The sequence below is a fragment of the Manduca sexta genome, chromosome 17 (genome assembly GCF_014839805.1).
Source record: "Manduca sexta isolate Smith_Timp_Sample1 chromosome 17, JHU_Msex_v1.0, whole genome shotgun sequence".
NCBI classification, from domain to species: domain Eukaryota; kingdom Metazoa; phylum Arthropoda; class Insecta; order Lepidoptera; family Sphingidae; genus Manduca; species Manduca sexta.
In genome coordinates this window covers 5,247,992-5,274,740 of record NC_051131.1, presented here as the reverse complement: position 1 = coordinate 5,274,740, position 26,749 = coordinate 5,247,992, and the positions used below count along the sequence as shown (strand labels likewise).

Below are 26,749 nucleotides of genomic sequence, written 5' to 3'. Positions count from 1 at the left end.
TGTATTTGTCTATCAAAAAGTAGTACTTAACATTCAATGAAATTTCACCAAATGTTATTATTAATATAAACAACAAACATATTCTGCAACTCGACTACTACAATTTACATTAAAATATATAGTCTCTTGTACCTTTTCATTTCTCGCTTGCACTTATCATACTATGGGCAATCAAATGTAGAGCCAATGGTAGACCAAAAATGACTGATTGTTTCTGCTGAAGCTTCACATGATCATGGACAATAAATTCTTTTTACTTGGGAAAGGAATAATAGATGGTCTAGTTTGAATAATGGCAAAAACTCCACCCCAAATTCTTACAAGAGAACCATATGAAAGAGCGTTTAAGGCATCGTTTTTGCTTTCCTTTTAGTTTCATTCTTTGTTCGCGGTAATGAGACCTACGTTTTGCATGGTTTTAGATACATCAACAATGTGCTGATAGATTATCTCAAAGGTTACGGGGTTTAGCTTACTGCGTTCTACAATGTATTATTGATTGGTTGTTTTGATGTTTACTTCAGATGTTCATTTTTATCAACGGCAGCAGCAACAATACTTAATCCAATTAAATTAATTAACAATGTTAACATCGTAAAGGATTACGAAGGCCGGTAATCCTACTTAAATTATTATAAACAGAACATCGATTCGCATGGTATGTGTGGTCATATTTAGGAACATCTAACTGGACTGAGATTGTGTTAGCCACGAGGCGTAGTAGTTTCTCCAAATCCCTCAGTCACTGCGTACGAATGTAGCCATGAAATAAGAATGGGAGGCGAAAAGCATTCTTAACAAACGCCTCACGGCACGTCAAACAAATTGTTCCATAAATATTGTTTTCATTTTAGTATTGGTTTGTGAAATACGTAGCAATTTTACATTTGTCGATGAGATTCAAAATTATGGTTCCACAGAACCAGAAATAACGGTTTGTAATTACACTGTTATTTTCTACAGAAGCGAATCAAAGTCAAGCAGACTTCAAACAGTATTATCATCTCGTATGATTTAATAAGAGGACGAAGAGCATGGTAATTAAGAGAAAATCACGTTGGTCACGCCTGATCCTGTTGTTAACAAGCAACCAACTACGATAATTTGAAATATGAAGCATAATGTCAGATGTACTTATAAATTAAACTGTATCGTGACAATTATTGAGATTGCAGTGTTGTGTATGTTGTATGATGAATTATAGAAATGAGGATTTATTACACATGAAATTGAAATTAATGTACTAGCAGATACTTATTGATGGTTAACGGAGACAAGGCGCCGCGTCGCACCGTAATGATAAAAAATAATTATCTTGATGTGGTAAAAACTAATGGATGAAATTTTGAAAATAATTTAATAGAAAAGTTTACGTGTTGTAACTTATAAAAGTATCTTATAGACCTTTTTAAATATTAAATAAATAAACTTATTTCATTATGAATAGACGAGACTATCCATTGAGGTCGCAGTTCAAATGATATTCGTCTCAATAACAGTTTTACGACGTTAAATGGAGATAAAATCAGAAACCGAGAAATACCACCACGATGATTGTAACTGCATGCTTTATTGAACGATATTATAAGTATCATTCAAATTAATGTTTCTTTCGTTTACTAATGTAAGTAGGTACCTAATAGATTATACTTGCATATTATTTTGTCAAGTTTTACACTGAGCTTACTAGAAATATTTACATTGTCTCTTGGATATTGCTTTATTACGGAAATACAAATTTTATTTTCGAAGTATAAATTGTAAATCTGCTTGATGTTCAAAAACTGGTCTCTCAAATGTTTCAATAGTTGAAAAATCTGCAAATTAAATAAATAAGTATACAGTATTAAGTCAACATTCGTATACAACCAGGTTGGTGATTAATATCCTGTCGCCTAACAATTTCCGCAACATAATCCGACGGGATCCATAACAGGCAATGATACCTTTCTTTTATCGAGTCAAATTATAGTCATATTTTCACTTCGAAACAGTTTTAGAGTTAAATTATGTTTTTTAACAACTTGTAAGCCATTACCTACTTTGGCCAAGGGTGATTACTCTGTTAGAGTTGTTAATGCCAATACCGTGACCTTACAGCGCTAGGTCGCGGTGTAAAAGAGTACTAATATAAACGAAATAAAACAAAACTGACGGTTTTAAAACAGAGCTGTTATAATTTTCAATATTGATGTATAAAGTATTGCATTAAAATTTAAAATAACAATACACGTTTATAAATTGTAATTGTTAACTCTTACAGCCTACAAAATATTTCTGTTTCTATTCTTACCGTTTTAATATCTATTAATTATTTTTCATATAAAAATTAAATAAACGTTTATGGTGAAATTTGTTACAGTAAAATACTTTGTGTTCAAGGATTTGTTTCATTCAAAAATAACTTATAACGTTCTTCAGACATGTTTAAGAACACTGCATTTAAGTAATAGGTACAAATTGACCACAAGAGGTAAAACTACTTCAAAAGAGTCTTACAATACTTTTTGTAGTCACGAATCTAATTTGACTTATTAAACACGAATTTGTACTTTACAAAAATTTTATTCAAATAAATTACAATTATACATTTTGTAATTAAAAGTTAATTATAGATTAAGGTCGAGATTTTACGATAAAAAAATTCCTCGTCACTTAACATGTCAAAATTAGGAACGCAGTTAATTATAATTAATTACCGCCTCATTGGTCTAGTGGTAATATCCTTAGACTATGAATCTAAAGTCTCGGGTTTGATTTCTAGTTGCGCATAGCCTTTTATTTAGAATCTACACAAATATGTTACTTCCTTCGAATTGGAAATGCCTTAGGTATATGACCTTACTAAACATAAACTTAGTATAGAACACTTAACTAAGATCGTGAATTCACGGTGTTGCGTTAAACATTTGGAGCAGAAAATACATATTATGAAACCTTTACCTGCCAGTTTTACGGCTTTGCTATGTGAATGAGAATGATTCAACAATTATTTCGAAATAAATGATATGCTCGAGAGCCAACGAGGGAATTTCGTGTTTTGTATAACTAAATTACACAGTATGATGAAACAAAGCATTAGCTTAAATAAAACAGATACTATTCTTGTGACTAAATGTAAAGTTGACGAAATGCATATCGGAATCTAGTCCATAATTGAAATTCATGAAATATCTGCAGCGCACTGTTATTTTTTATTGTTCCGTCATAAAACAAGTATGGTGAATATTAAAACTGAACTTTGCTGGCTGAGATCGACGTAACGGTCAGACCGACAAAAACGAGGGCACAAACAAGACCAAATCGAATACTTCCAAATCGTGCGGTTACGAAACAATTTGAAGGTTCATCTTGAAATCAATTGCTTCCGAAACGTGTGCCAGATATGGTACTGGTATGATCGATGTTTCAATATCAGAAGATATTTGGAATTTATTCATGATTATTGGAGTGTAACGGATGCGAGACATGTTCAATTAAGAAAAAAATACCAGGTAATCTAATAATATATAAAGATGAAGAGTTTGTTTGTTTCAACGCGCAGGAATAAGTCGATTTTGTTTTTTTCCTTCATTAATAGGAAGCTACATTACTCCTGATTGCTGTAGGTTACTTTTTATTGCGGAGAAAAAATTTAATACATTTTCAGATGTATGGGACTGCAGGCAAAAGCTAATTCATTATAAGGTTTATAATTATAATTGCAAAAATTATAAACGTACTTAAACCTATTGTAAACAATAAATTATCTTCTTCACACGAATAATGTACGAATTACCTTCGCTAAAAAAGTGGCAAAAATAATTTAGGGGCATACATATATTCTAAAAATATGTCTTTCAAAGTGACATGTTAAGCTTATCCTTGGATATAAATCACAGCTCTCAGTGGGTTTGTAAATTAAAAACTTACGACATCCGAGATATGAATCATCGTTGGTGTCACGTTCCGAAGGTAATATTTTATCATGTACTTCCCAGAATGATACCTTTTGAGGAAATCCCGAATTTAAATTTAGGTGTGAAAATATCTCATTTAATGACCTAGAAATTATTCATAAAAATGACATCCCTCGATGTTCTCAAAGTATCCCTTGATGGGGTTAATTAAAATATATCTTCTTCCTCTGAAACATAGTATCTATAGAAACGGAATAGATCACGGGTAGGCACTCTGAAATACATCTTTAGCATTCGTTTTAGATTGATATGGTTATTGTTATGATACTGCAATTTTTTTCTTATATTTTAAATGAAATTTATTGGATATTAAATAAACATTTCTAAACACTGAAATCCCAAAAACATTTATATTGACTTCACGAGACCGTTGCCAAACATTGTAAATAGTAATGTTTGTGCTATAGTCGAGGCTTTTGCAGTTTCACCCCAAAAAAATCAAAGGCCTTAAAAGTTTGTGTTCATTAGCATATTTCGCTCGTCATTGTCATTGAGTCATGCGTCATAAAACCGTGATACCTTACACAGGTGTGGAACATTCTCGATCATCTTGTGCAATGATTGTTTACGGCCAGCATTTTTCCTCGATCAGTGCCCAAGTTAACCATAAAGGTCATTAAATTAATTAAATTTATCATTTGCCTTTCTGGTGTTTAGTCAAGTTTTTGGAATATTGATAGGTTTATTTTTCAAGAATATTGGCACATGAACCTGACGTTCAAGTAAAACTATTTAACCAAAGACAATTTTATTCTTAGATGTTGGAAAGCTTTATCAAAATCAAAACGTAACATGAAAAAGTGTGATACCTATTTTTTCATTGGTAAACACGCCAAAGATGTCAAAAACCGCAATGACGTTGTATAAAGTTATTAGTGTTCAATAAATTCAAATATCAGTAATGAAGTTCATTCATAACATCAACCTATCAGAAAAACAAAAAACACAACTATTTTTCACAGCCCAAGATGTTGCGCAAACGCACGATCAGTGACCGAAAACGCTCAGTGCGTTTCGGTCCACGGCGGCACGTGTCTCTATCGACGATTTTAAAACGATTTATTCGTGACTTATGCCTCCATTTTTTTTTACAAAAACTAACTAAAAATAAAACGTGGCAGGTGACGGTTGGATTGATTTTTGTTATGCGGTTCAAATCAAAAGGGACTGGTACAGTTAAGAGAAATCAAATTGAATTTGGTTCTCTTTCTTCGAGTATTCGGGTTAGCTGCTGTTTTTTGTTGAAGTAAAAAAAGGTTCAATTGATTACTTATTTATGTTTATTTACATTTATAACTGAATTACTGTAGACAGCAAACACTGTACGTATAATGTACGCGTAATTTGATTGTAAATTTTACGTAGCATAAAGAGCGTGTGCCCTGCTGCGTGCGGAGATGACGGTGAAAAAAATCGCTCGCCACGACTTTTTTACGCAGTGTGAAGTAGCTCTTTTTAGACTTTATTGAGGCAATATCAAGGAATAATGTCGACTGTTTGACAGACGGAACTCAATGTACAGAAGTTTCAAGTTATCTGATTTTTGTGTTAGCTATTTTTTGTATCTACCAACGCTTAATTTAATATAATATAATATTTATATTATATCAATGGTATTGTAGTCGAACGTGATTGTTCAGATAGCGAACAAGGGCAATGAATTCATTAAACACGTTTTTTCATCAGGTGTATATTATACAGCATATTAATCTACTTTACTATGTATGTAGATGAAATAAAAATTATGAATAACGAATTGTGTTTGAGTGTGAGTGCGGTGGGATGTGTGTGTGTGTGCGTCTGTTTGTACAGTTTTGTATGTGTATGTTTGTGTATGTATGAGTGTGTTAGAGATACCGCGTCCGTTGCCCTCTCGACAACTCGGTGACATTGGCGAAGCACAAATAAAATGATAACCGCACATAAATAATAATGTAGATAGATATCTGGCATACTTGTCTGTCTATAAGTATCGCATCATAATTTATTGGACTTCAGTATATTTTACTTTTTTATTTCAATTTGTTTACGCCGCTACATTATTCTCCAAGCAATAAATCATACATAACAATATGCGTTGAGACTATTTTTTTCCGTTCGTTTATTAAAGTGAAGAGAAAAAACGAATCCGGGTTTCTTGCTTCCTTTGTACAAGATTCAGTATCAAATCGATTCGTTAGACATCATACTGTAGTTATTAATGAATTCACCGAGATATCGCTGGACACAAATGCATCAGCAAACATAATATAGCGATTTCCAGATCGAAACCTGTTTGCGAATTCGATACACATCGTCGCGAATGTTCTTGATTCGATTGATACTTATAAAGTCTAAAGTAATATGTCTTAGGTATTTATTGTTGTCTATGATTTAAACCTGCCTTGTTAATAATAATATGGGCCTCAGAATGAAGATTTATGTTCATATCGGTAGTATAAAAATTAGATATAAAAGATTTCATGTTTAACATCGGCTTTAATTGTCAAGGTCTTTCATCGTTACATTCTCCCAAAGTTTTTGCAAATTTAGTAGCGGTTACGTAGAAAACAATTCAACTCTATTTATGGTAATTGATGAGTAAATAGGCACGTAATGAAACACACGTTCCTCTTTATGCAAACGTGGCAGTATGCAGGTTAATGTGATGTTAGTGTTAAACAGAACTAGGTGTGACAACGCAATGTTTGTGTTTGTCGCTGGAGTACCAAACGAGTGGGTGAGAACCAATGACACGTGACGGACCCGTGTGAGTAATGTGTTTTAGCACGATGATGCAATAATCTCAAGCCACACCGGATTGTGGATGCGACCACATAAGTACATAAGTACATCGCTAACGACACCTTATATGCCCAGCACGTCACGTCCTCTAAAAAGACAACACGCTAAACTATGGAATAACATTAAAATGAAGCCAATATTACGATCATAGAACTTTGCTCGGAGGCTATTCATCTAAAGACGCCGAAATATAAAGTGACGTAATGCCAAAGTTTAGTGAACGCGCTCGGTGCTGTGCCCCTGCGCACGTTGCCGCCGCGGTCTTAGACCGAGTGTTTTCAAGGTCCGCGCGACTGATCAAGGCCACCGTGGTGGGAAGCCGGCTGTCGACCGAGCCTTCCTTGTGACTGTCTGTATCTAATCAGTACCGCATTACGTTTCAAATTATTTCGTCGAATCAGGAACTCTTGACATTTTTTGCGAATAGACGCTATAACATTTGATGCACTTCACGGATTGTTGCAAAAATTATACAATTTATTTTGAGCAACATAATAATCATTTGTGTGATGAATTTAATAGATGTTTTGGATTTCATGTCACGTATGATTGCGTCATTCCGAGACGCAAAGGACATTAGTGGATAAAATATTTATTCAAATGTTTAAGTACGGAGAGGTGGCAAAAAACTGCATGGAATGTTGTTTACACGTATTTTGATGGTTTGACTCAGTGGTTCCTTTGTAAGAAACCAGTTCCTGTTACGGATGGTCTCTTTAAGGCATCAAATATCTCCAGCATGCACACATGTTTAGGCCATATGAAACTATTGAGCAAGGCTTAGTAAATCCTGATCTTTGAACATTTTATAGTCAATTTTATTATAAGTACATGCCTAAAACGTATTTTTTATTTAAAAACAAATCAAACAGACCAGTGGCGTAAATTAAGGTCATTAAAATAGCAAAGTCCAATTTAAAATCCAATCTCGTTTTACTGTTCACTCATCCGTTTTATGATTGAAAAGGTGATTTATTACAACAAAAGAAACGATACGATTTATTGATAGAAGTAAACTTCTTTACTTTTCGCGAATGAAATATAAAAGGAAGATATTATATTACGACAAATAGAGATATCCGATCTTTGCCAAATATGTCATTGGAATGATAACATTAGCCCGAACTTAAAGTCATCGACACAAGGTTTTTTTACTACTCACAACTCGTTTATATTGTTTGCTCTAATTTGTGTTTCATTCGTGTTTTTGCGTTGACGGTTGCGTTCCTTGTAATTGCCTAATCTTATTATTTTTTTAGCGCGTATACTTGTTATTTAGGGAATTAAAAAGACGGATTCTAAACTAGAATCTTGAATATATAAGGAGATACCTATATTTTTTTAGAAACCACTAAATTTATTATTGTTAAGTATAAGTAATTTTAAACAGCCTTCCACATCGCTACGTTGATAATCTCTTAGAATAGCAATTCGAATTTTACTGGCGAAACAATAAATAAACTAAACCTATAAAGCATACCAGTCATGGGAAGTGAGTTTAGGTTTTTTGTTAAGTCTATGGCGTAATTACGGAGCCACGTTCGCGGATCCGCGATAATGGATCTTTTTGTTTTCATTTCCGCACTGAGACCAAATTGAACTAAACGCTAATTTATTTCTAGGTACGAGTACGTATGCCAACCCGGCTGTTTGTTTGTTTGCGTAATATTTAACAGACTCTTGTATTGGTCCGAGGTTAACCAAATTCACAAGCATGCAGGCTGTAGGCAAATATTTGTGCAGGAAATCAATTTGTCATCGCAAACATTGAGAAGCAATATGATTTTCAATGTTTAATTTACAAATTAATTAAAGTATTTTTATATTACTATAAACTTTAAAATTGTAATCGCGTCACGAAATTTCCTTATTTGAGCAGTGGTATCTACGTATAAAAATACACTTTTAAAGTATAACAAGTTAACTAAATAATCGAAGACGCCATGTGCAAAAATGTTACTACGACAAGGTAACATTTTTGCACATGGCGCAGTAGAATAAGGAAACAGGAAAAACTAGATAGCAAACAAATTTAAGCAGCGCATGTAATACTGTTCGATTAATATAAAATATTGGACATAAAGCGCGATTCTGTAGTTATATAGGTTACAATATGCGGCGAGATTTCGCCGACCAATGGTTTTCAATACTTGTCGATTTAAAAGCAGTAAATCTTTCGAAGTGATTTCTTTCTACATGTTCATATAACCGGCTTTTCCCTTATCTCAATAACGCCCACAATTTTACCGCCCAGTTGAATCACGATCCCTTTTAATTTTATTCTCCTTTAGATTACCAAGCGCCAATAAATATGTATCGAACAAAACCATCATTCAATCCGCATTGCATTCACAATGGACGCTTTTAAAGAAATTTCTGGCAAAAAATATTGAACAAACGAAACGATGAAAGTCTAGCAAATTATGCTAATTAAGGGACAATAAATATGAATTTTAAACTTTATATTATGTTGGAAGCAAAATAAGAAGTTTTACAATTCTTGAATCAGATTTACTGTTCAATTGTTATCTGCACACAAAGTAACCAAACAGTTAATTTTCAATCCTTTATAGTATATTTCTTGTAAAAACACAGGACAACACAAATTTGAAATATGTTATAAATTACTTTATCAAGTTCTACATTAGAATTCTTATTAGATTAGACAAGTTTTTAATGTTTAAGACACCATTGTGTTCTTTTCAGATATTTCGTTATCGAAATATTTAGTAATATTACTTTCATTTTTTGTTTACTCACAGCTATAAAGTGCGACACTTTTTAAATATTACCTCTGGACATATCAATGTATTCTACGTAATGATTTATATCAAAAATATATTCCAAATTACTTAATCTAGAAACCACGTTAATCCATTTTCTGTTGTTTAAGCCGAATAATATAAGCCCCATATTGGCCACGCTACTACAACATTTTTATTTGCGATAACAAACAGGGTCAAGAGCAACACAGTTTACCGTTGACGGTTATTTTTAGCAAAGTTTATCCCTCAAAAACAAAATTCGATACGTCCGAAACAGGATAGGTTTTTCACGGTCAAATGCTGTAGGACCTTGAACGGAGCTACTTACGTTATGTGCCATGCTGAAGGCACCTGATCAAACATGTGGGGAGATAAGGGACACTTGTGAGACCCGATAGATAACGACGCCTTCCTGGATCTTTGTAGCCACTTGAACTCCTTTAGAACGTTTTTAAATTACTGCGCCGTCTGTGTAGTTTCATATTTTGTTCTGGATGTTTAAGAACTTTCTGGTAGATTTTGAAACTATGATTCAGTCGTGTTTTTCCTAAACTTAATTTATATAAATGAACATTTGAAAGGCAAATCAGATTGTGTTGCAAACGACGTCATTTTTACAAAATAACTTTTTGCGACTTCCTGTATTCAAAAGAGTTTCGTAAAACTTTAAGTATTACTTTGATCTCGCAAGAGTCAACGTTACAAAAATCAAAACATCGTCGGTGTCTTTCTTTTCATATGCAAATAGTTTGCGACAAAGACGATACACATCGCCACTTTGTGCGAACATTAAATAATAAAACTTTTCCACTGACAATATTTACAGTACGCTAATATTTTCTACTAAACTACTGAACACTGTAACGCTTCATAAAAGGTTTAGTGTCGTGGGAAATTTGGGTTAATAAGATTTGTCCACAGCCGTCTTTAGAGGCAACAATTATGATTAAAGATTTAATGATGTAGCGAATTTAGAAATATTTGCACCCGTATTTACAAACAATACTACCAAAACGGTGTGCCCGACGCATAGTGTTTGGTAATTTCTTGGTTTCTTTGGATTATTTCAATATTGGCCAATCATAGCGCCCTTATACCTCTACGCACTACGAAGGCTGTCACCCCAAAAGCGCTGGGAAAAAGATTTATTATCATAGCATTGATCTGTACGTAGTTAAGTTTGTGAACAAGGGCCTTAGTATGTTTTTAATCCAACATCTCCTTTCAACAATTCGTTAATAGAGTTAGATCAACGACAAAAAATGCACCACGAATTTAAGTGCTGAACTTTAAACCTGTAAGTATAGACTATTTTTTATAGTAACTTATTGGACGTTATTGTGAAGCTACTTTGTATGCGGGGACGTACTCGCTCCGAGCACAGTCAGTTACAATGTGGATATGTAAGTAGGCACACAGTTGAGATAAATCGTTGAATTTGTATGCTAGTGTCCTTTAAAATAACAACCAAAAATGTCCTAAAATGATATTATCATAAATTTCCTTTAAAATTGATGTGACAAGACTTAAAAAATACTTTCAATGTAAAAGATGATTTACTAATTCCCACTTTAAAAACAAATGTAGTAAAGTAAGCCAGGGTAGTGAATGTCCAGAAAGGAATCTAATGGGAACGGATGAAACCTAAAAGCTTTTCTTCTCTATAATTCAGTGCGACCAGGTTGAATTGATGCCCCATTATATGCAAGCCGGGCCGCCGGGCCATAGCCAAAATTTCAATGGCCCGCAGCGATTGAGCCGGTCGGCACGTGTAACTTTTTGTGCAAAACTCTTTGGAATTCTTTAATATTACATCGGAAAGAGGTCCCGGGTTGAATATCTTATTATGCAATATTTTAATGGGTTTCGGACTATTTGTGACTTTTTTAGCTGTAAATATACTGTTTCCAAAATTAAAAAATCATTCCTCGTAAATTGGAACGATAGCATCGCGTGACGTTTTATTTATACAAATCGTTTTCCGCAACATTATATCACAGACGTCTGCGAAATATAGTAAAAATCATTCACGGAGTGGATCACTCGAAGCCAAATGGTAACGTGAGCACGCGGCGCACGCGGCCCGGGCGGGCAGCACGCCGCCGTGCCGCGCCGCTTCAAGCAGAGCAGTCACGAAGGCAACTTTCTACGCGACCTCGAAATGCTGCATTCACTTTCCTCATGGCTCGACACCGGTTGCGCAACCGACACCACGACCGACATATCGTTGCGCGGACGTTCGCTGTCGCTCAGGCCGCGTCGGCCGCGTCGACGCCCGCGCCGCCTCGCTGCCACCTCGGTGCGACTCTCAGACTGCGCCCCGTCCGCACAGAACGGGTTACACCACTTCGGTTCGTCATCTTACGATCCACACGTATTGTCTCCTTGAAAACGTGTCAAAGTTACCGCGCTATTACATCACAAAAGGATTCACCAAACTAAAACGAACGCCGAAAACGAACACTTGGAAGTTATCAAATAAGTTCGCAATTTATTCGAAGGGCAAAAAAACGCCAGGTGCCTTGCCTCTTGCGTCCAAGGTCAGCGTTTCCTAGAGCTGCATATAGGTTTCTTTTTATTCGTTGCATGTCCCTTCGGTGGAGCTGGCTCGCGTGCGACCAAACCTGTTTGATGCTGTTCTCCATTCCGCTCGTAAGGCTGTGTGCCTATTAAACTGAGTTTTTATTTCACCGCTGTAATGGAATCTTTGTAATTAAACTATGGATTACTGCCCCTACAAGTATTTTAACGACATTTTAATTAATCATAGGAATTCACACAGACCATCAACATAATTATATTTCGTTTATGGTTTACGTATGTCGTATTAAGAGCACTTTAAAATAATTGCGTTAAATAATACTATAAAATTTATTTATAAAAGAGTAATAAAACAATAATACTCGATTATTTCGAGTGTGTTGTACACACAGCCTAAGGTGTAAAACTGGTAACACGAAGCAATAGGAACAAAACAATGGGGACGGGCTGCGAATTTGGGTTTTTCTTAGAATACCCCGACAACTGCAAAGCGCGCCAGCAGGAAGTAGGGCCGGGCTAAGTTTATGTAACCTAATCACCTGCCGCGTTCGAGGCCAGACCAAAAAACCAAGGCCACTACAGACAAAACGAGGGCTCCTGATGTATCCAACCCTCCCCCAGTTCGCTGCGCACAGTACCCACCTATAGCAGGATGTTGCATAAGCTTTGTTGTTTTGTTATTCTCTGTATAGAGGCCGTATCGCATTTTAGATTAGTTTTTTGCGTGGGGCCTCAGGCGCATTGGTCTTATTTCGTGCATCAGACGATATTGAGCATTAATGATTACTGTATAGATGTATTTTTCGAAGTGGAGAGATTTGAGGAGTGAATAATTCACATGAGTGTCGGTGGCCATTTTGAGTTGGTGAGCGTCGAACTTGTGCCATTCCCACGTCGCTTCACATATCTTGGTAATGCGCTGTCTTAAAAGTGTGAAAGTGCATCGTTTTTCAGGTAAACTTTCCCGATTCCGTGGCGTCTCATTTTGCTCTTTTGAAAGCGGGGACTCGCCACCGAGGGAAGGAAACTTTTAGACTAAATGGTTTGGATGGAAATTGAGAGGTCTTACTGCTCGGATCTGAGAGCGTCTCTGCGTAACAAACTACCGCAGCGGACGAGTTTTTGAAGATATTTTTACACATTTCATCGGGATTTTTCTCAAAGTTTACCACTGTATTACCGACATGAAAAGCAAACATTCCTTTGAAGTTTCAACACATAATATTTGTTGGGGATAAAATACAAAGTAAGTAAGCATCAACCATAAAATACGTGTCAACATCACTGTCTATTTATGTAAACCAATCCGCCTTTTTAATGAATTCAGTAGAAACCCCTATCAATATGATTAAAATGGGTCAACATTAGCTTTGTGTCAAAGGAAGTGTCAACAATAGGAAATAGACATAACATGGCGGGGATTTAATAAGTGAACTATTGTCGACATTATATGAAAGATCGCAGTCCGCGTTAGATTTATAGGCAGCTGCCACGGCCATTACAGCCCCCGGTTATTATTTCAAAGAAACAAAGCGACGCAGAGCTATGTGAAAGATATGGTCGTACACGGCGTTTTTATTTATTCAAGTGTTTAGTTTTATGACACATTAAGTCAGGATTTTATGTGTAGAGATATTTAAATCGTCGTTAAACATGAAAGTCAAGTTATATGGAAAACACGCCGCGGTGAATTCGTGTTATAACATGAGATATTTGGAGTTAACGCGGTATATTGAGCCGTTTGTTAGCTTAAGAACTGAATTGATAAGGTAAATATGGTTATAATGGCACATAAACTTAACATTATAATATTCTTTGGGTGTGACTAACATTTTTTATCTGGAAGAGTAGAATAACGGGTAAGTAGGACCTCTGGTGGTAAGTGGTCACTGATCACCATTCATAGAAATCCACTCTACTTGAGGAATCGTCAATAATATGTTTAACATAGGAATAGGGTTTTGACTAAGATAGAATAGTCTGGAAACATTAGGAACTTGCTTTTACCTAAAACATTATATGAAACAGAAAATATTCATTTCACAATCGAAGAAAACCTTCCATTCTGATGATTGTGTTACATCATTTTATATATTGTCTATTACTTTCTCTATAATGTATTAATATGTAGCTCCTACTTATGATATTATTGAACATTCTTAAACATTTACAGAGTTTTTAAGGAAATTCGTTGGCGGTATCTTTATTACGCTGGTCTCGAACGGAGATAACTTGTTCAACCGGATATTTTTGTCGTATTACTGACATAACATCATACTTTTAAGTCAAAATTTGACTTCTATTTAATAGAATATTATTTTGAAGCTGCATTTTAAGTTATTGGAATCAAAGCAAATGTCGGCAATAGTTGATTCGTAATTAAAGTCTCTACATTCCCGAGATTCTTAAATGAAACACGTTACAATTTTTGGGTTATAATTTAGGAATAACTGTACTTTACTTATACAATGTTTAAAGTTTTTTTTTTTTTCATAATCATAATCATTCATTTTTGTTTAACGTAGGTCAATACGGTTCTTGATTTCTTATTGGTAAATAGGGCGCTGGGTTTTGATACTAGAGCATACAAAATAAAATAATAATTTCTTAAGATTCCAGTGTTATGTCATAAGTTAAACGAAATTGAATACAACTTTTACCCCCAAAAATGTGTTACCATTAAAATTTCTTAGTTACAACTCTCTACTTCTGTACTTAGATTAATTTTCGAGTTACAATTCAACGCTTTGCAATAAAATTTGTTTTTATATTGCAGTGGTGTATTTCATATTATTCGTAATGTCAACTGTGACAACTGTTATTATAACTGGGTATGCAGGTGCGAAACGTGTGCCAATAACTTCCACCCGATGTTTATAAAAAGTTATTCTTAATTACATTCGATGGATAAACATATGAATGACCTGTCGTCTCGTAATATAAACAATCAAGGCAATTAATCTTATTCTTAAATAAACCATATCTCTTGTTTTTTATTTGAGTATGTAATGGAAACGAATTGAATATATTCAATGGCTCCCAAGTAGACTAAATATGATGAATATTTGTTTTAGTGCAAAATTTTATGATTATATCAACATTATGCTTAAATGTCAAGTGGTTTGAGTTCTGAATAATCTTCATCTTTTAAAAAATATGCTATATTAGGATTATAGAATGATTACATCAAGTTTTACTGTACTAAATGAACATATTTTACTGTAAACATATTTGAATAAATATTATGACAAATAACATACCTATATATTGTTATAAATGGTAATAAAACGCAGATCGTTAACTTGTCATACTGTAATCATAAATGCAATTCGACGGCGCTTATGTGAATAAAGTCTGGCAAACCATTCTCAAAGGCGTATTTTTACATAAGGCAACACTTTCTCTTTTTAGCGACAATACCAGTTGTAGGGTGTACGCCACTAGTGAGTTTAATCTACAATTGTAATGCGCCCGCGCCGCCGACCATAATATTTTTCAAAAGATGTCTATGAATTATTTATTTCTCACGTAGACACCATTACAATTATTTCTTTTCTACTCGAGGCGAACGAGCTGTGAATAATAAGCGTTTGCTCAAGCATTTGAAATGGTAAAATGTAAGATAAGACGAAACACTGCTTAACTATGTCATAAATACATACTAAATACATGACCTTATTCGGGCGGCCTACTGTTAGGTAAATATTAGTACTAAACATAATGTCTGTTATCGATAACAAGACAAAATTAATTCGAATAATTTAATGTTAGTTTACTTGTTTATTTCATCGATCCTTTGAGCTATTTTAACCTTCAATATTCATCTAATATTTTTAGACGGGTATTGACTATTGAGTTAGGAAAATTTTAAATTTCCCAAATTAAGGGTATAATTACAAGAGAGAGAGAGTAAAACGGGCGTCTTATACCGCGTCGCATCGTAATGTGGTCGCGAAAGAGGTAAACGTAAACAGACTCAGGGTTAACGACCTGGGTTCAACTTGACACATTTTTGGTCGGCCCAATTGTGCGGGATCAGCGACCTGTGAGACCGACTTGCGCAACGGGAAGCCTCTTGTGCCAATCCGAACTGATCGTATCCGGTACGTAATTTTTATGTTGGTACAGTGTGCAGTACCGTCGTTTTCGGCGCGGTTGGCATGACATGCTATACTGGAATCGGCCATAAACAAAAATAACATTTTTTTCTGCGCACACGAAAGTCTATAAAATTTTAACGAGCCTTGTGTAAATATTTTTGGAAAAAAGCGTTTTTATGGTACGCTGTCGTATCACATCGTTTATTTTGGCAAATTACAAGTTCTTTATATGCTGAGATCCATATTTGTTTACCAATGTTTACATTAATTTTTATATTTAGCTGTATTAAGGGCTTCCTTTCCTTATTTACATTTACATTAATATTGTTTTGTCCAATCGGCTGTTTGGTCATTTAATTCTCCTTACTAATTTGCATATATTTAAATTTACATTCATTGGTTGTATACTTGTTATTGTTGATGAGTAATTTGGTGCGTGTTCCCTCATTGGTGCAATAGCAATAAAAGGAGTAAAGATCAGCCTGAAGAAACTTATAAAAATGAAATTATCTATTAGATTTTGGATTTTGAGGAACCCTGGGTATTCGTTACACTGTTTATTACTATGAATAATATTTAAGTGTTATGGGAATTAGAAGATTTTTGAAAATTTAGCAAAGATGGCATTGGTTAAAATAGATACACATTTATTGTTAAAAAAAATCTTTTTTCTTTATCCCTCAACATAATAATTCGCGATCTTATACGACATTTCTCCGCCTATTACGGTTTAGAGGAATATAGTAGTATATATCGGTGGCGAAACGTCTTTACAACCCGATTGCTACCGGGTTCCCTTTTAGGTTCATTTACATTTGTCTTAATTAATGTATTTCTGCTAACTTGGCTATGAAATTCACTTTTCGCCACTGGTATATATCTAGTAATGGACCTGATTTTGGCTCCGAAGTGTCTTCCACTTGATCTGTCATTATGAAAACGTAAGGAGAATGTATTTAGAAGCTCAGAGCCTCCGATAAAACCACAAATCATGGGTAAATTCTAATTCGTCGTACGCCAATATTATAAATATTTTCTAGGCTTTTTACTTATTAGCCAACATTTCGATACATCACAAGTTCGTATTAGAATCGAAAAAATTTAAAGAGTTACAAAAATATAAATTACATCTTGATGGATGGAAGAAATATTTTGTCCCTTGTGGATTCCAATACCGTCACAAGGGATGCAACAAAAAATTCAGGTAGGGGCCCGAGCATCGACCCCGGGGGTTTTTGGACGGTGACGTCACGGCACAACATGCGAGCGCGTTCAATACCACCAATGTTACGCGGTGCGCCCGCTAGTAAGTAAGGTCAGTTGCAGAGTTCAATGTTTGGTTATGTAAATAAAGCGTCTTCAGTAAACGTATAAGCGTTCCGTTTCTTGCTCATTTTTACAATACGCACAACGCGATAAATAATATATTTCAAAACACTCTTTTGTCAAAGTCGATATAAGGATAAACCGATCTGAAAATACATGCAACATTCGTCGTTTTGAAAAGCCCAAACATTCTTAGAATGTTGATGAAGCGCGCATGCGGATCAACAAAATGGGTGTTATTTTTTGCTTTTCCAATGTGTAAGTTTACAATTTGCACTAGCGCCCCGGTGTCGTTGACCTCTCGCCAGCTGTTTGACTATTGTGCTGTCTGAAGTAAGCATGAGACGGGTTACCAAGGAATCTTATTCGCACCGGTACATGCTTTCCGAAGCGTGACAAAAGAGCCGTGAATAATGATATCATTATTTTCTTACAATGCTGCAATGAGAACTAAAGAAACAAATAATTTCGACGACAAAGTCATCTGACTGTGTAGCCATCTTGAAACTTGAACATACATTGTACCATGTATGTAGAAGATGTATGTACATAAATTTAAATTGGAAAATACGGTACAAACATAATATTTTTATTAACGAATGTTATTAGAATATATATTTCTTGTTTAACTGGCGTCCTGATTAGAATATTAAATAGTTTCGTGTCACGAGCTTAATGTGTAACTATGGTTTGTATAAAATATAAGCATGGGTCATGAGGAAGCATAAATTTAGAGAAGTCGATGCCGGCACGGCTTCATAAACCCACAACAGCTGTACACGAAACGCCACGCTCACCAACATGCGTCCGCACCCCGCACCCCTGCCACACTGCACCACACTCACACACACATACACACGTAGACGGACGCACACAAACACTGTGCACGGGGAAGACACGTAGACATAACGTAAACATGCGCAGGTTTATGTATACCAGATGCCCCTAAAGACAGAGACGAAGATACCGCCAATAATAATGCTAGACAAGGCGCGCCAACCACCGAGGGTCGGGCTGACAACACGCGGACCGTCTAATTAAAAGTAGTTGAAGGTCGAAAAAATAAAAGGAAGCATGACACAATATGACTACTTGCAAGATAAGCTAGCTGCAACGAAAATAAACTCAGCATGAATGCAGCTGTAATGAGCGCTCTCCCAAACAGATCTTACACGGCAGGACCTTAAACGGCGAATGTTTCGTAGGAACAAGCTAATAGAAAAATAAACAAACCCGGTCTGAGCGGCGAGGCCGTTGTTAATTAACATACAGATAGTTTAATAAAAGGCAGGAAACAGGCAGCGAGGGGAGTAAGCAATGAAGCGGTAAAAATAGAAGCACGGGGGCGACAGAGACGCTCAGGCATCGATTCTAGTGTGAACAATGCTATGCATTAGTAGATGCCAATCGATAATAGATGCAACACGCGTGCAACAGTTCCGTGCCACCAACGATGGTAAAAAAATTTGGTTTCGAATCCCAGTTGCCACTCCGACTCGCTCGCTCTAATTTTATGCGTCCACAACATTGTATGGAACTTTATTGATTGTGTAATGTTTCGAACATGTTCTACACTTGTTTTAAGCATTAAATCTCTAGGATGGAGCTAATTTAGTTGATTTGTACCATGATTTTAGTTTATACTAATAACCAAGAAATTAACATTCATAATAAAAATAAAACAATTTTAATTACACACATATTACATTAATATAAGTGTTTTAACTCATAAATTTTGCGGTGTGAATATCTAAGGATATTTTTCATAGTTTAAAAAAAACAAGAAATGCGCGGATACCGTAACTTATTTTTTCTGTTTGGAGTTAAAATACATTTTCAAGCCACTTGAATTGAAATAACGTGGGAGACTTTATCACGAGTATAATACACGGTTAATTTATTAGTTAATTAATATCCGAATGCTATATCATAATACAAAAATTGTAGGTAACAGTAGTTTGTTATGCGTTCATTTAGGTAGTGAATAATCGAAGGCCAACGGGTAAGGCGGAAGTGGTCGCGACTCGCGCCCGCACCGCGCCCTTTGGAGACACGCAGCTGACTCCACTCCCGGCTATTTTAGTTCGCAATACGTAAGCGCACTCCACTTGCGGCAGGTCAGGGCGCGACCATAGGCAGTCTACTGTAAACCCTAAAACACTGGGGGAGCGATGTAGGTCACAAAGGAACGCGCGCGCTCAGGGCTGCGTGCACCGAGCCGAACATTTAACCCAAAAAATGCTTATCAAGTGAATCCAGCTTGTGGCAGGTTATGAGGTTATTGCGCTTCGTTGACTGTTATGTAAATACGTTATTAAAATTGTTATTTTTGTTGTTTATGCTGGCCGACACGTGTTTTCCTTGTTTCGTCAGGTTCAATCCAAATTAGCAATAATGTTATGATACGTTGTTTTTATTTCCTTAATCTAATGAGTCGTGTGTGCAAGGTTAGGTTCGCTGATTAATATACTATTATTGTCAAATGATTTTTTGTTTATAATGAGAAACATAATCATAATGATTTATTTTTTAAACCACGCTCGCCGCAATGGGAACGCAGCAGGAGCCTCACCGCAAGACTACGGCGCATCTCAGCTCACTGAAGCAAAACCATGTCTAGACAACTCTGTATAAATACTGGCGTTATATACCCGTATGAGCTTACCAATACATTAAGTATTCTCTTACTTTCCTTTATTTTTTCGATCGTATGCCACAGAAACCCACGGCTTTAATTTACATCGGTGCTGGACTGTTTATTAATGCTCATGTATCAGATACTTTTGGTTTGTTTTGGGCGTCTGTTGAATGTGATTGTCGTGTCTCTCGTCGGGTGGTCTCTAATGAAATATTAGACATGTTGTTTTTTGCATATTTGTGCCTTTTGTGAAAACGTTTGTAAATTGTACATAAATACATGCGCGCTGCTTTTTTCTAGAATCACAGGCACATATGAGTCAGTGCCGAGAGTGCCGTAGGTACATTAACCAACCCTTTGTTATCGGTGTGCGGTGTAAACGACCAGTCGGTACAAAGGCGGTCGGGCGAGGCGCCCTTCAGCTGGCTGAGACCTTGGCTGGATTTAGACGCGGTTCGATGGACTCCCCGACGGCGTTCCTTTTAGTTTTGATGTTGGATTTGGACCTTTTATTGCAGCTGGCGCCGGAATGCGCCAACACGCAATCATTATTGGCTTTAACATTCTTTAAACCAAGTTTGGAGTTGGGTTTCGTACTGACCGAAGCATCTTGGCCTTGCGTCGGATTTTTTTTTCATCGCAAGTGGAAAGGTCACTGCACGCGTCGGGACCTTGGCCGAATTTAAATGGAAGTTCGACGTTCGAATCTCTCGCGATGCGTTTTATTACTTTTCTCGCCTGGCTATAAAGCTCAAACTTAAACTTTGTTTCCTCGTGAACGGGCTGATTTATAAATAGGCGTACATCTGCCAGATGGTAGGAAGGAGAAAATCCTCGTAAATCTGTTTTTAAAAATATTTCAACGGCAAGTTCCAAATTTATTCTGTTCAAGCGTGAGCAACATGCGACTAGAGATAACAAAATAAGGTATAAGAAAAATGTGTCGTAAATCAGTAAAGTACGAAGGTGTTGAGTCGTACAAGTTGTTTGTAATTTATGTCAGGCAATTATATTCCAGTTAATAAACCATTTCCAGTGAGAGCAGATGGGCCGGGAAGCTAATGTCTCGCCGCAGACCTTGGCCGAATTTAGAGCGGGGTGAATGACCAGCCTGGCTGCAGGTCGCTTTCTCCCTAGTGGCGCATGCGCGGTGCACCACTGTACTTGCCGTTGGAACTTGCTTCCTATTGTTTCAGTATAGATGTTTATAGGTGAACTTGGCTTACGCATATCTAGTATAACTATGTAGGTATGTGCATATGTTGATTTATGAGTTATAAATAAACTCCAAAATGGTTTGAAAGTGGAGTTAGCACGCGTGTCAAGTGTTACTTCATTGATCTTTACAAATTCCGAGATTGTGAAATTTTTAAATACGCTCATAAAATATAATCTATCTATGAAATAATATTATAATCATGCGGCTTATTGATAATGATATGCGTTTACGAAATATGGAAAACATTTACAACCTTACGTTGGCACAAGCAACATTTATTCGTCCGCATTCTCGCGTCCCAGATGGCAACGATTTCATTTAACGCTTCATCTGATTTGTTTTAATTTTTTTAAGTTTTATTAACGTTACGAACCCAATGAAATTCACTGCCTTAAGACTATTTATAAATATTACGTTTTTGAAATATAAGGTTGTGTAATAATTATTCACTTTGGGGCCATTTAAGTATTACGTAACGCAATTTTTGAAGATTTTTTAACCTCTCACCCCCCATGTAATGCACCGTAACGTTTTCCTGTACGCCCTCGCACCCCCTCAAAAAGTTATGTAACTCTAAAGTGACAATTTTTTTCTAATATTCACAATTATGTTACGCAAAGTACCGGAAAGTCGCTTAAATATCTTTATTGTTTTAAAATAAAAAAATTATGTTCCATAACGCCTTGTACGAACTCCCCTCCCGCGCCTGTAACGCATCATAACGTTTTACAAGCCCCCCTCCCATCCAAATTGCGTTAGGAAATACTTGAACGGCCCCTTTGCTATAAATAATCCCGAAATCAACTACAAAATATACAACGCCAAAACCAATAGCAGTTGACTAAGTAAAATGTTGTTGGTAAAAATTGATTTTGAACTGTGAAACTGCCCACACATCGCGAATCGATCACTAAACCTGCACGTAACTCTGTAAATATTAATATGCGAACGGTAATATGATATTTGCGAAAGCAATTGGCTCCGAACAAACATCGTACGTGTAGATATAATGTGCACGAACATTCGGCCACTTGAGCGGGCTTCACTATAAAGGGCGGTACATATACCATAAATGCTACTAAAATTTAAAAGACATATATTTTGGAGGCTGAGAGGTTGGATTTGTAGTTGGTAGGTAGGTTGGTAGTGTAGTTAAGTCTTTCTACACTTGCCCTTATCTAAGGTAGATTAAAGGTTATTATGAAGTATGTTGCAAAAAAATATTAGTTTTGTTAGTAACCGCCTGCCTGGCTGACAGTCGGCTCTGATGGAGTTCATGGTAACTAAGAAATGGTTGTAACCGGAGGGAAGATCTGAGATATTTTGGAAAGTGTAAGTACCGCAAGTGAAGAGCAAAATGGTAATAATAATAGTGTACTCGTACAGACAATGTTTCACAGAATTAAAAAATATGTACTAAATGCAAATGAAAATGTATGGTCAACCGTTAGACGACCGATATACTAGTAGTGCTTTATTTCTTTTTACCATAACTTTTTTAACATTGCTATTAAAATATTAAATCGCGGCTAAGTTTCATAAAAACTCGCGAATATACCAAGTGGAATCGTATATCCAGCCCATTATTTCGTTAACTTTAAATATTATATCATTTTTAAAGATGACGAGCCAAAGTAATAAAATATGGAATAATAACTTAGAAACTAAATTATACCATTCTATATAAACTTTTTAACCGACGTATATTATTTTTTCTGTATCATACGTGAATATCGCGATGGCCTTTAAATATTATAAGCTATCAATTACAACTTACAATTTCAACGTACAGTTCCGTCAATTGTGCGGCCTTTTAATTTATTTTCAGTTCGCTTCGGATCTTCAAAGGCACATTTAAATAATTCTTGTTATTAGCGAGTAACAGCTGGAATTATGACATTGATTGATATTACAGAGCGGCGAGTGTACTGGTTCTTTTGTGATCAATTTGTTTTTCTACACTGAAAAAATTAGCTTTGCAATGTAAATAGACAGCGAACATTTTCCAGGCATCCGTTGAGTGTATTGAAGAACCAGAACTGAGACAATAAGCAGCCCCTAATCATGATATGGAACAGTTAGCTTCTTAGGAAATGAAAAAAATAACATTCTTCGTACTTATGTGTATACAAATGATATCATTTCACTGCTTAAAAAACCTTTACAAAGTACGTAAATTAACAAGCTCAAATTGGAACCATCTCATCTCATACAACCTTACAGTGTACAATACGATGTTTCCTTAACATGACTTAAGTCCTTAACACTAATCTAAACCTTAGCCGTGTTATCGGCCTGGAGATTACATTCGCAAGCGAAATATTTGCCCGGATGAAGGAAATAGGATGTGTTTAACTTGTTACAATGTAACAGAGTAAACACCGATAACGTGTTATGTATCTTTTAACTTAAGAACTGACCTTTGGAAGCGCCATTGAGTGGGTTTGTTCGAAACTATTTTATGTATATATGAATTTGGCGAATGCTGAAGGCGATGTAAGTTTATTAGCAAACACTTATGAAGCGATAAGGATTGTATCTGAATTCAAATCTAACTTATCAATCAAATTTCAAAATGCTGGAGATTTTTTTTCGACGACTGACATTTTGGATTATGCTCTATGAAAAAAAGCGTTGTATTTATTACAAAAAGGCACCGGTTATTTCAGAGAAATAATTGTCGCACGCATAGATCTAAGTCCATTGAATAAAATTTTACATCAGAAAACTTTTTAAACAAAACAAATTATGTAATATCTATAATTTTTAATAGCCACAATATTTGCCTGTTACATGTTGGATTTTGTATAGAAAGGTAAAAATACAAAAAATAAATGTTCAAGAATGTTTATAATTTTAGTACAAGGTCAGCCCTCATATCAAACGCAAGATGTAGAAAAGTGAGACTAGAATGTTATAATAATACCCTAATCACAAAAGCTCTCGAAGTATAAGGGTGTATATCCAAAGTAAACAAATTGAAACAGCTATCAGTGTTTGCTCTATCGAGTGGCCTAACCTTCAAAAACGTCCCTCAGTGAAAACAACTTTACTCGAGTCATACGATATTAAAAATCAATTTAGACCTGCTCTTGGGTTGTTGATCTCTTCAATGAGTTTGTTGTTCAAAGATTATGTTACAAATTACATGAAGCATGTTCATTAGCTCAGCAAGAGAATAAATAGATGAAATTATTTTATCAACCGGTTATACAAGTAAGCGGATTTGTTAAACATAATTTTGTAATTATTTTGATAATAACTGCATACATTCAGAATGCCTGGCTCAGTGGCTACCTTAGTGACATAGTTGTGTCTCGGTATGGCTGCCGTGGTGACATCTCAGGTTCGATTCGGGTAAAGATGTATAGATTTTATTGCTTAGTATCAGGTTAGAGTCTGGAATTTGTACTCATATAGAGACAAGCTCGTCTTATCATTTCATGGGAATACTCACTGCGAACAATAAATTAGTTGCGCCTCCGCCTTTCCAATCGGGTATGTAAGGTATTAATGAGCATTTATGTACATAACATTACACAATTCTCCAAAATATAAATTTTGTACAAATAATTGCATTACTAATGGGTAATTGTTCATATTAATATATTTAAATGTCGGGTTGACCTTTAATGATCCAACTACACCGCAGTTACATTTTTATAGTTACAGTGTTAAGTGTTGAACACAATATGCGATTATGAAGGTTATAAAAAATATTCATCGTTAATGTATTATTTAATTTGCCCATTTATTTGTAGTTTACCGTCAGGCGAACGGCAAGATCGTCTCGTCATTCAAAGAAATAAAAAAAATAAGTAATTACGTCACTAAAATTGTCTAAACACGAACTAAACAGAATCATATATTATGTTGCAAAAAGTCATTCACGTTCAGTTCAACTCTATAATAATAAACCGCCTTTTTTCTATAAATTGCCAAGAAACAGAAATTGGCAACAATAGCCTTTGGTTTTGGCGAAAATAGTGAATACGCGGAGTCTTCAGCCAATCAAAAGCAACAAATGAGTTTTCATAGAGTATTTTAAGGGTCATTATTCATTTTCATAAATAGAGCAGGACTAGGTGATTTTAGTCATGGCTTTTAAGCGGGGGCGGTAGGAACAGTCACTTCTCATTCAGAAATAAGTCGTCAGATCGCCAACACCGATTTCAATCCAATTTCAATTTGGTAAATAACTAAATACACGAAGATTAATACCTGTGTCGAATTATACGAGTTAACCTATTCATCACGCCTTTCAAAATGGTGTTTCATGAATAATTCTGGGAAATATTTACTTGTATAGGCAGAGAAAGAAAACCAATTTACAGATATGTTTGAAGGTTGAATATTAATTTATATCTCATTGGAATATTTGTATCAGTGCCATCAATAGAATTGAATTTATAAATATGACTTGATTACCATCTCAGAATTGGTAATTTGAAGAAAACAGATTACTAAGTATTAAAGTAACGTAATAAAACTAAACGCCTAGATATTTATGATCTTGATATCTTAATTGAATAGTACGAAAGGCGAATCACACATAAATAAATATGAAATATAAAATCAACGGCCATCGGAGGCTATTAGAGAATGTCAAGGTTTCCAAACCTGTTATCATCGATGGCACAACGATGGTGTTAAATGCCAAAGGAGCACTAGTCCGTGTACCACATCAAGTAATACTAGACCTGTAGGATTAAAGCGTGTACTATAAATAGTTTTCTCAATTTAACGACGTTTGTGTTTAGTGAGATTTAAAATCATGAATTGTAAGAATATCGGAAATAAATCTTCAAACATTTGTTGTACAATATGAGATAAATAATTTCACTTAATGTTTTGATATAATATGTGGCCTATATCTTGATCTAAAAATCACATTTAAAAGTAATAAAATAATAAACCTACATAGTAAAATATGAACATTTGTAGTAATACAATTCTCGCTTACATATCGCCTAATTATAAAAATCAACTCGGGCCCTAAAACCAAGAGTCAAAAGAAGAAAAGTCCCAGAACTTTCCCAGATACTAATTATTATTAAACAAAATATTCTCAGTGATCTTAATATAGAGATATTATAAAAAATTCAATCGTTATTGTTTCGAGTTCTTGACATATTTAAATAACTTGCGTTCATGAATAAGTAACTTTAAAGTTTATTTTTAAATGTAGAATGTTCGTAATATGATAAATTATTAAAGTAGCATTTCGCCTTTATTCATTTTAATAATTGTAAGTTTAATGACAAGGAGATGAATTAACCAACTTGATATTTAGACAGCGGAATTTATCAAAGGTACCGTAATAATTATTTTTTCATTAAAAACGAAATGAAGTAGAATAAAAAAGGACTATGTTTATATAGACTGGTCCGAACTGGGGCCTATATTAATAGATTTCA

At 35.2% G+C, this 26,749-nt stretch overlaps 1 protein-coding gene across 3 annotated transcripts in view; it reads right to left on the bottom strand.

Moving 5' to 3' along the window:
- Positions 1-26,749, bottom strand: part of LOC115453818 (ecdysone receptor-like) — a 279,568-nt gene that overhangs the window by 50,417 nt on the left and 202,402 nt on the right. The window lies entirely within an intron of this gene.